Here is a 12,129-nt window from a genome sequence, read left to right as displayed (position 1 = left end):
AGAGCTACCATATGATTCAGCAATCCCACTCCAGGGCATATATTCAGAAAAGATGAAAACTCTAATTCAAAAAGATGCATGCACTCCAATGTTCATAGCAGCACTACTTACGGTAGCCAAGACATGGAAGCAACCTAATGTCCATCGACAGAGGAATGGATAAAGATATGGGACATATATACAATGGAATATTACTCAGCCATAAAAAAGAATGAAATAATGCCATTTGCAGCAAACATGAATGGACCTAAATATTATCATACTAAGTGAAGTAAGTCAGAGAAAGACAAATATCACATGATATCACTTATATGTAGAATAAAAAAATGATACAAATGAACTTATTTACAAAACAAACAGACTCACAGGCATAGAAAACAATCTTATGGTTAACAAAGGGGAAGGGGGGAGAGGGATAAATTAGGAGTTTGGGATTAACAGATACACACTACTATATATATAATAAACAACAAGGATGTACTGTATAGCACAGGAAACTATATTCAATATCTTGTAATAACCTATAACAGAAAAGAATCTGAAAAAAATATATGTATGAATGTATAACTGAATCACTTTACTGTGTACCTTAAACAAATACAACATTGTAACTATACTTCAATTAAGAAAAGCATCTTTTGAGCTAAAGTGATGAAATATCAGGAGAAATGTGACAATTAATTTGGTTTAATACAACATAGCCTGCAGAACAGACAGAAGCTTGGTCTGTAAAAATGGAATATTAATCTACAATGTTCTTTTTGCTGTTTTTTTTTTTTTTTTGCCTGCATGGCATGCAGGATCTTAGTTCCCCAACCAGGGATCAAACCTGTGCCCCCTGCAGTGGAAGCACAAGTATTAACCACTGGACCACCAGAGAAGTCCCTTGTTTTTGTTTTTTAAGAGAGGTGCTGGTACACTCATTTTGATAAGTTGTATATACTCTTTCCTTTGTCTCCTCTCCTGTCTCTCTTCAAATAGGCATGCAAACTTCGCGTTCCAGGTAATGAGTCACCTGAGAAGGAAACTATATTCAATATCTTGTAATAACCTGTAACAGAAAAGAATCTGAAAAAAATATATGTATGTATGTATAACTGAATCACTTTACTGTGTACCTTAAACAAATACAACATTGTAAATCTACTACAATTAAGAAAAGCATCTTTTGAGCTAAAGTGATGAAATATCAGGAGAAATGTGACAATTAATTTGGTTTAATACAACATAGCCTGCAGAACAGACAGAAGCTTGGTCTGTAAAAATGGAATATTAATCTACAATGTTCTTTTTGCTGTTTTTTTTTTTTTTTGCCTGCATGGCATGCAGGATCTTAGTTCCCCAACCAGGGATCAAACCTGTGCCCCCTGCAGTGGAAGCACAAGTATTAACCACTGGACCACCAGAGAAGTCCCTTGTTTTTGTTTTTTAAGAGAGGTGCTGGTACACTCATTTTGATAAGTTGTATATACTCTTTCCTTTGTCTCCTCTCCTGTCTCTCTTCAAATAGGCATGCAAACTTCGCGTTCCAGGTAATGAGTCACCTGAGAAGGGAATGTTAATTTATTTGAGCCTATCTTACTCTGAAAAGCAGTGGTGGAACTCTTTGTACTGGGGCCTTGTCCCAGCAAGGCATTGGCTTTACAGTTTTTCAGGATGAGCTAAGAAGTAAACCTAGAGCCCTAACCATTTCCCAATAGCTGTGTTTGGAAATTGGAGCTGCCTGCCATTTCTGTGCTTGGAGGATGCTTTATTGCTGCATTGTAGTTCTTCCTGGTTAGAAGAGAAGATTCTAGGACTGAAGGTTCCTTGGGCTCTGTTTCCTCCCTACATGACCCCTGTGGCAGGGTATTGATGGAAATGGAATCATTGAGAAAGGCAGGCTATTTGGCAAAAAGGAGCTCATTTAAGTGTAAGGGGTCATAGGATCTTAGTGGAAATGTTCTCTGGACAACTCGAGTGATGAGGCTGGAAGGAGGGGAAGGAGGCTGAGCTGAGGGTTGAGAGAGGACACTGAGCGGGTGGGGGCAGGAGTAAGCAAAGGCCACAGTAGATCAGTGGAAGGAGGATCGCTGGGGAAGAAGTCAGAATGATCCTTGCAGTGAGAGGAAAACCAGGTAGACTGAGATGTGAAATGCAGTGAGAGACCTGACGGATGAGAACAAATAGGCCTTAATTTTGCCTAGGAGTATTGGAGACTTGGGAAAAACCTCTGAACTGGAGAGCAGGACCATTTTCAACTCTGTAGGTCCTTTACTCTCTTCTCCCAATGTATTATTAAATCCTGAAATTATTTATTCTTGATTTCTTTCAGACTCAAGATAATGGTTATAAAAGTACTTGTTGAACACTGGTATTCTTTTTTATTTTACCCCAGGCCAGACCCGTATCACATTTTATCTCATTTCTTACAGAAGCCTCGGCTTGTCTCTTAGATTCTTCCTTTTCAAAATCTGGACTAGCCTATAATAATAATAGCATTATTTGTTATAATTATTATTAGCAGTAGCATTGGTATTAGACTATTTGACTGCTTACAACTTGCCAGCTATCGTGCTGAGAGCTTTACTTTTGCCTTCTCATGCAATCCACCAATGTCATGCAGTTGGAGCTATTGTTGTGGTCCATTTTACAGGTAAGAAAACTGAGGCCCAGAGAGGAATTTCCAAGAACCTATTGTTAGTTACTGGCAGAATGTGAACTTGAAGTCCCATCTATCTGATGCCTGAGCAAAGGCCTGCCTTCTTGGTAGTAACAGAGCTCCTTAGAGGCTGAGTCTACAAAAGGAGGAAGGAAAATGGCTAATGGGGACTCTGAACAGCTTGCCCAAGAGCAATTTGAGAGTAGCTGTAGTCATCCATTGTGGCAGAGGCAGGATACCTGTTCGCCAATCAAGCTTTCTCTTTTCGGGCACAGGAATAACATTTCCAGCTTCCCTTGCAATTATGGGCAGTTATGATTGAATTCTGGCCGTAAGAATGTGAGTGAAGTGGTGTACACCACTCCAAGCCTAGCCCATAAAATCCTCTCATGCACGATCCTCCGTGCAAGATCCTTTCTTTCCACCAGATGGCTGCCAATGAGCACAGCAACACTGCTGAAAATGCAGAGCCTTGATGTGGAAGGAGCCTGGATCCCCGGTACACATTGTGCAAGGCTCATCTGCTAACAAGAAGCAGTTGCATTGGAATGTTACCTAAACTGTGAATAAATGTCTCTGATGTGAAGTCTTTGAGATTATGGACTTGATTTGTTATAGCAGTTGGTATTATCCTAACTTATACACCTACACACTATGTGGGTTGTGATTCTTAGCTAGGAACTCATGCAGTTAGTGAGTGAGAAAGGAAATCATCTCTGGAAAGGAGTGAACCAGAAAGATTCAGATTTTGTGGCCAGTTGCAATATGCCAAAAATAATGATCTTCAGGCCAAGGAGATTATAATAATTACAGAATTTGAAGCCTGGGGTTTGCTGGATACTCTTCAGGGCCAACTTCTGATGCAAGGAGTTCACTGTATGACTCTAGGAGTCATTGGATGGGCTACCAGGGGTTCGAGGGCTCCTGCATTTGTGTGCAAAATTACATGTACCAACTGGACAGAAGGAACCTGGCTTTTCTTCTCATTCTTCAATGGGTCTGCACTCAAAAAGGTGAAGAACAGTTGTGAGTCTGAACACAAACCACTTAGGAGGCTGATTTAGAACAGAAATGAAAACCTGACTAGGCTGAATGTTCTGGATTTCACATTTTTTCCCTGGGTTTCCAATTCTAAGTGGAAAAGGAGAGCTTTTCTTGAAACCAGTACATTAGCAGATGGTGTGAGTGCCAATGAGCGAGTAAAATAGTCCTGGTGAGGGAAATCATGAATATAAAATGTAATTGTCTTGTGGTCAAGTAGCCCATTAGGCCAATAGTCTTAGGAAAAACAGCAAGCCTGGATCATGGTTTACCACCTGGCCTTACCAGCCTCCTCTTCTCTGTATTTTGGAAGTGTCTTCATCCTTCAAATCCCTTGCTGGGGACCTCCTCCTTTAACAAGATTTCCCTGGTCCTACTTTTCCCTTCTTGATCTCACTTCTCAGTAAGACTCCTGGCCCACATTCTGGCCCATCTCATCTCCTCTTTTAATTATTCTGTATGTTTAATGAAATCCTCCAAGAGCCATCACTAAGTTAAAGGCAGAGTCTGTGCAGTAGCCCTCTTTCGTATCCACCAGGGGTGCTCAAAACAGGCCTGTCCTTAGACTATGTACTCAATACATACATTACTGGGCTGGAGAATAATGGAAAAAATGTAAACGGCAGGATTAGGAGATACAAATTCTGACCCGTTCAAGACAGTGATGTCTGGGCTTGCTGAGGGTGACCACTATGTACCGATTGCCTGCCCTGGCTCAGGGTCCAGGCCAGATGCTTCCCACTCATTTAACAAATATTTACTGAGTGCCTACTGAGTACAAGGCTCTGTTCTAGGTCCTGAGGATGTATCAGTGAACAGGATAGCAAAGTTCTTGCCATTAGAGTGGTGGCTGAATTTCATCCTGACAAAAGTTGGGTTGCAGGTGAAGGAAAACAGAGGTTCAGAGAGAAGTGAAGTCAGGTGCCCTCATTTACACAGCTGGTAAGGGAATGTTGATCTTCTAATTCCAAGTCCCAGGGGCTTGTCAACACTCAAAGGGGGTATGGAGGAGAAATAAGAAAGATATTAGAGAACTCCTTTAACAAGGAGTTCTGTTTATTGCTTCCCCCACCCCCATAAGAAAGGAAAGCTTCTTTATGTCAACATGTACCATAAACAAAACAGGATTAAACCAGAAAAAATGTTTGCCAATGTGTAATAGACAAAGTTTATATATATATATAGATATATAGATATAGATTTTGGCCTCGCTGAGCGACTTGTGGAATCTCAGTTCTATGACTAGGGATTGAACCCTAGTCATGGAACTGAGATTTTCACTGCCACGGCAGTGAAAGCACTGAATCCTAACCACTAGACCACCAGGGAACTCTCAACAAAGTTAATATTCTTAATATAATTTTACAAATCAGTAAGAGACACATTCCAAAATAAAACAAGGAAAAAATATTAGTGTGTGGTATGCACACACAAAGTAGAAGAGGCCCAAAACATGACAAACCATAAAACCTCACAAGTAATAGAAGAAATGCAAATTGAAAAAACAATGGGCTTCCCTTTCTCTTTATCAAATGGACATTTTTTTCAAGGGATGATGCTGGATGAGAGTGTAAGGACAGAATCTTCCATACGTGCTTTAGCAGTCAATTTTAGGATGGTTTAAAATTGATTGATTCTTATACATCTTTAAAATAACAGATTTAAAAAGTCTCTTCCTTTTTTTAACCTTTTAAACAGTGTTTTCCAGTTTTTCTACAATGAATATGTATCCTTTTTATAATTAACCATATATATATATGCATTTAAAAATATCCTATAATTATTGAAGGGAAGATGAGGAAGAGAGGTTTAGTGGTTTTTAACATGCAGTAGAGCATGGTCCTAGACTCAGAGTAGGGGGACTAAATTGATTGTCTGCAGTTTCCGGTGCATCGAATTGCTCCTCTTTTGTGCTTCCTCACCTGGCCCACGTGTGGCTCTCTTCCTTTTCCCTTCTAGTCAGAGCCTGATCATCAAGTCCTCCAACTTAGTGTGGTCTGAGCAGTCTCTGTTGTTGTTATGTTGTATGCCTTTTTAGCAGTGGTTCTGAACCCCAGCTGCACGCTAGAATCACTTGAGGCTGATTTAAAAAATAGCGATACCAGCTCCATCCCAAACCAATTAAATAAGGCTGTCCCTTTGTGACTCACTGTCCGTTAGTGTTGTTGAGACCCACTGGATCCAACCACATGTAGTTACTTTGGGTGCCCAGGCTTACGTCATGACCGTAATATAAGCTTGTTGAATTGAGTTAAATAGGTTTGGTCTCCCAGCTCCTCTGTCACAAAGAATCTGATTTTGCCAATCTTTATTATTATTTTTTGATGCTAACCAAAAGTGTCAATAGAGACACATGAGAGGTGTCAGATGTATAATCTGCTAGTCGGTACACTGTTCTTTTTTCTTTTAAATTCCTGGGTTGCGATAGCTCAAAGTATCTGCCGTTAGTACCAGGTTTATTGCAAAACTTTCAAAGCAAGATGAATTTTAATTCACTTGGTTAAACAAAGAAATATGTTGCATTGCACTGTTTGACAGAAGCAATCATTAGCCCCCATAGGGAAGTGACTGTATTTATCCATCTCTGGCACTTGGTAGGTGCCCAATAAATATAGGCAGAATGAATGAATGTATGACAAAATTGAAACCATGGTAGTACAGTGTCTCTAACTTTATACTTGTCTCTTACAAGGGTCTCTAGCTCCTTCAACTACCCCCAGACTACCTTGAACCACTAAATTATTATTTCAGACTTAAGTTGAATATCATTGTTTTGGTGATGTTTTACCCCAAACAAATTTCAAGCACTAAACACTCTTCAAAGTAAACCAGTTCATGGGCTGGGACAATGCCCAAGAACATTTTCTCCAGAACTGGGGCTCCTGTAGACGGCCTGTCATTTTCTCAAACTCCAGCATTTGCTCTCATACAAAATTTCCCCTTCCTCTCTCCTCTGACTAAAGACTCTATAACACAGGTAGGAGCCTCATCAAACTTCTCTTGTTGCATCTGCTCTGTCGGCAGACGTGGTACTGTGAAAACAAATGTCACTGCAGCAGCCATAATTTAAGATGTCCTTTTAAAAAATTCCAATTTCATCATTTCACAGAAGAATAGATCAATATTTCTACAGTTAAGAGTTTAGTTAAAAACCCTGCTGTGCAATGAAATAATGCATCTGCTATTGGCGTAGAGCGACTGGGATGTTAATTCCCTGGTTTTGTGTCAGTTAAGGGCAAATTAGCCTTCCAGCACCAGTCATGACTCATTATGTCATTATGTAGAAGGCACTTACTGTACCTCCACTACTATGCAATTTAGATCCAATAAAAATTGTGACAGCGTTTTTATCCACTTCATTAAGCTACTAATTTCTTGTAAAAAAATGTACATTAATCTTTTTATAGCTTCATGCAGAGTGGCATATTTTTAGACTCTAACATTGATTAGGTCCTGGTTAAGAATAATTTTCACAGTACTTTTAAGAAATGTAAATAAAGTTACAATAATTTAATTTTTCAACATAGTTATGACAGTATTGATCTTAAAATGAACATGTTGGCTGAATTAAACGTGGAGCCCAAATGAAATACAGACTGAATATTTAAACATGCAACAAATTACAAAGCATGGCTTAACAATACCCTGCAAACAGAATGAAGAGAGGGAGCGTGAACCTCCGTGGAAAATATTAATTGCTTGTATTTTAAAAGATGTAAATGGGGATTTTTTTTGACATCTGACTTTTCTTACCCAAATGTTTAAAAAATACAGTAAAAAATTGTCTTCCTCCTTTGATTTTTCATCTTTGTGAAGTATTAATGACTTTTCTGCCTGAATGCATTAGGGAAAAGTAGAAAAGGAAAAAGTTCCCTCTGCCAGGGTTGCAGTATTAGGTTGGAGTCAAAGAAGATGTGCCCAGGGCTTTCAGAGGGTCCAGTGGGTGGTCAAGGTCAGGGTGTTGGCACCTGGGTACTCGGTGGCAGGAACTGCTCCTATTCACTCCAAGCCCCCATCCTGCCCAGGTCTTTTTTTTTTTTTTTTTTTTTTTTTTTGCGGTACACGGACCTCTCACTGCTGTGACCTCTCCCATTGCGGAGCACAGGCTCCGAACGTGCAGCCTCAGCGGCCATGGCTCACGGGCCCAGCCGCTCCGTGGCACGTGGGATCTTCCCGGACCGGGGCACGAACCCGTGTCCCCTGCATCGGCAGGTGGACTCTCAACCACTGTGCCACCAGGGTAGCCCCCAGGTCTTTTTTTGAACAGGGCTGACCAAGCCACGAGTCACGTCCTCATTGGCTGTAAAGGTGAACTCTAAATGCTGGCTGGCATTTGGTGCAATTACACAGACTTCCCATTAGATCCTGACCTGCTGCGCTGGACCTGTCTCTTTGCTCTGGAGTCTGAGCTGCATTCTGACTTTGCTCTCCTCTGGCAGTGGTGTCTTCTGCTCTCCCAGGCCAGGGAACCCCAGCCCTGTCCTGGCCTCCAAACTTACCCCATCCTTGGCACGAGTCCACCATGCTGGCCCCAAGAGGCATGCAGGGAATGAGAGGGGATATGGGATGATTCGACTTTATCACAGGAGCTACATAGAGTGGGAACAGTACTGTATTGGTGTCAAAGACTTCGATTCTTCCAGAAAATAGCTGTGTCTCCTCTCCAAGTCTGTCCCTGTCTCCCATATGAAGAATTTGTGCTGGGTGATTACAAAGGGTGCCTATAGAACTACATTTCTGGGACTGAAGACCTCCCTCTCAATGAAGGAATTCCTCCCTGGGACAGCGCTGGTGGGCTGTGCATGGATGCTTCCAATGTTGGGAAGCTCACTTCTTTTTGTTTTGTCTTTTGATTTTATTGAGTCCTGTATCTCTTGCAAAAGGATTTACAAGTGGGGTTAGAGAAGAGCTTCCTGCCTTGTGATACATTTTTCACTTTCCCTGAGACAGTACATGTCAGAGCAGTTCTAAATGCTGCTGCCAGCCAGTCATGTCTCAGTATGAAAGGTGCTACGGCTGCTGCTAAGGGCAGTTATGTTCCTGTTCCCACTGTCCAGGCCCCTGGTTCTGGGAGTGCGTTGTCCCCAGATAGGCTTTTGAGGGGCCAAAGGCCTGTCCTTCGCCTGTGGCCCAGTTCACATCTCCCTGGCCCTTGTCTGCTCTCTAGAGAGCCCGCAGTGGCTGGAAACGGTCATTCTGCTTTCTGGCTGCCTCAGACACTGGGCTCAAACAGAGCCTCCTTCCCTGGTGCTTCCCCTTTGCACTCCTCTTTGCAGTTGCTGCACTGCTTCCCAGCTGTTTCCTGCTGGTCCACGCTGCTCTCCTAGGAGCGAGGCTCGTCGTGGCTGCACATTTCATCTGTGCAGTGCTTTACCCATTAGGAAGAGCACTTAGTCTCAGACCTCATCTCCTAAGAGCATCCCTGCCACTCAGTGAGGCAAGCAGATAAACTGTGACCTAGAGAGGCAAAGTGACAAACCCAAGGTCACACGGCTAGGAATCGGTGGAGCCAGGACTGGAACCCTGGCCTTCTCACTCAAGATCCTGTGCTCAGTATATCAGAGCTTACAAAATGCTTTTGGGAGGGGGGCAGAATAGTGGTCAAGTGTTTGGACACTAGAGCTGGGTAGATTTGGTCTCAAACTCCAGCTCTCTTACTTACTAGGTTATTTAGCTAGGGTAAGCTTAGGTAGCTTACCTAACTTCTCTGAACCTCTGTTTCATCTTGCATAAAATGGAGGTCAGTACTTTTTAACCTCACATGATTGTGGTGAGGATTAGATGAGATAAAACATGAAGCACTCAGCCTTGTACTTGGCACATATTAAACTCGGTAAATGGTAGCCATCAACATCATCACTATCATCAGCAGCATCACGACTGCTTCACTCAAAATCTCACCATAACCCTGTGCAGCAGGTATGCATTGATTCATTTATAGATATTTATAATCACAATAGATACAGCTGGCAGAGGGAAATATGATGAGGTTCAGCATGGTTTGCGAGGATCTCCTTGAAGCCTGCTCCTGTATTTTTTACGCGCAGGCTCAGCGGCCACGGCTCACGGGCCCGGCCGCTCCGCGGCACGTGGGATCTTCCCGGACCGGGGCGCGAACCCGCGTCGCCTGCATCGGCAGGCGGACTCTCAACCACTGCGCCACCAGGGAAGCCCCGTGCTCCTGTATTTCTTTCTGCCTGTGCTCAGCACCACTTTGACAAGCCCACACTTACAAGGCTCCCTCCTTCTCCCTTGCCTTCACATGCCCACGCTCAAGGATGATGGCCTCATGGCCCAGTGGTTCCCGGTTCTCAGAAGGCCACCCAGTGACACGGATGCAGTGGCTGGGGAAACAGGATCCAGCCCAGAGGAGGAGCTGAGCTGTGCCCAAAGCACCCAGCCTCCCTCGCCAGGAAGAACTTGTGCTCTGGGGTCACCTAATTACTCCCTGCAGAAGGCTCTTTCAACTTCAGTATAGGGTTCTGGATGTGACGCTGTCTGCAAGGCAACCCCGAGGACTGGCGGGCGGTTAAGTTCTGTTTCTCTTCCAAACAATGATCCCTTCAAGGTTTGTATAAATACTCAATCAGTTTCCTATTATGGAAATGTGAAGGAGCAGTTGGTTGCATCTTCATAATTAAGACTTGAAGAAAAGTCAATGGCAGTGAATAAATTAGATGTTTTTACCCTTCCTGTCCTGCTCTTCCTTGTATACCTCAGTCCCCTCCTGGGATCAGCTTGTTGGCGGGGCCCTGGATTCCCAGGCAGGCCCGTCCTGAGCATCAGGCTGTGGAGGAGGAGGGCTGTGGGTTGCCCTCACCCCACCAGGCTGCAAAGTCCCAGAGTAGGAGGGGTTTAGGTTTGCAGGCTCCTTTGCCAGATGGCATTTGATATGAATATTGACATTAATGGCGTTTGGATAATGATGCTGTCTGTGGCAGGGGCTTTATTACTGTTATGAAGAGCGTGGTCCTGGAGGGGAACCATTCCGATTAGTTACCTTTGTGTGTGAGTCGCAAATGTTTAACAGACAATTATCAGGAGACGGTGTTCTAGGGGATTCGGGTTATTCCTGGATTCCCAGGCAGGTTCTGAAATCAGTTTGCACCTTGGAGGAGTTGGTCGGGGCTGCCTGAGATCATTGCCTTCTGTGCAGAGCCGGTCACCCCAGTCTTTCCTGTTCGTCCTCCAACAAGGCTTTCCCATTCTCGGGGGTTCTGCTTTGTTGCAACCTCTCCACATCAGATACATCAAAACCCTACCTTTTACACTTCCTGGGGGAGTTTGAGCCTCTTCCTATTAAAAATGAATAATAAAATCCTCCGCTTTCATCCTAATGGGGTTAGTAGGAGGTGTTTAGCTTTTTATAGCTACCTCGATGATGGAAGGAGGCAGATGAAGCCATCACAAAATTAAGGAAGAGGTCATCATTAGAAGCCAGGGACCCAAGTCTTTTAAAAGCATTTCTGGTCTTAATTCAAAGCGTCTCTCGGGAGAGCTTCAGTGAGCAGAGGCCGTGGGTTTCCTTTGCTGGAACCAAAGCTTTGGCAAGGTGGCGACTGTGTGTGTAGCAGGTTTCTCTACAAGTCCTGTGGAAGGACCAGTACCTTCAGAGCAAATAGGACCCTTTCAAGATGGATTATCTGGTGGACAGTTAGGCCTGTTTCCCTACATCAGGCAAAAGCCTTCTGCCCTTTTGAGAAATGAATGAACGAATGAATGAATGGGACCCTTAGGTGTTTGGCAGGGTCCTGGAATGGCTTCAGAGGCCAGGCTGGCCATTGCTATGGACCAGATGCTCCTGAGATTTTAGCTATCAGGTAAAGTGGGAAGTCAGGAGGCTGAACTGAACTTCTGGAAACAGCATAAAAATGGATTGTTGTGTGTGTTCCCAGTGCAGCTCTAAATCTGAATACAAAATAGAGAGGATGCTCTTTTGCTCCTTTCAGACTAATGATTTTGTCCTTTTTCCCTCTCCTCCTCGTTTTATTTTTTCATCTATAACATCTGCAAGAGGCCAGTCAGAGTAATAAAACTGTGCTAAGCTCGCCTAATGCCAGCCATTGATCCAAGGGTGGGACACGATTAATCAATGGGATTTTAGCGGTGTTCATGTCCCCAAGGGCCATCATGCCCAAAGGCAGCTCTTGCCTCCGCCAAGGGGAGGCATCTGAGAACTGACGGTGCTGTGATTCTCTAGGTGTGGATTCAGGGAAGTGGTGAGAGATGGGGTGCCCACCCCCCAGGAACAGCCTTTGCGGCAGTTTCAGACAGCCACTTTGGGTGTTTGATGGCCTTGCTTTTAGGATGTACACTCACCACTCACTTCCTCTGCAATGTGACATCACTGTGGGATTTGCTTGGCTCCAGGGTACGGGTCCCATGGGAGATGGAAGGGGGTTTCTAGAACAGAGAAAACCTCATCCAACATACTAGGTACCTCTCAC

The sequence above is a fragment of the Physeter macrocephalus genome, chromosome 3 (assembly GCF_002837175.3).
Source record: "Physeter macrocephalus isolate SW-GA chromosome 3, ASM283717v5, whole genome shotgun sequence".
NCBI lineage: Eukaryota > Metazoa > Chordata > Mammalia > Artiodactyla > Physeteridae > Physeter > Physeter macrocephalus.
This window is presented reverse-complemented; position numbering follows the sequence as displayed.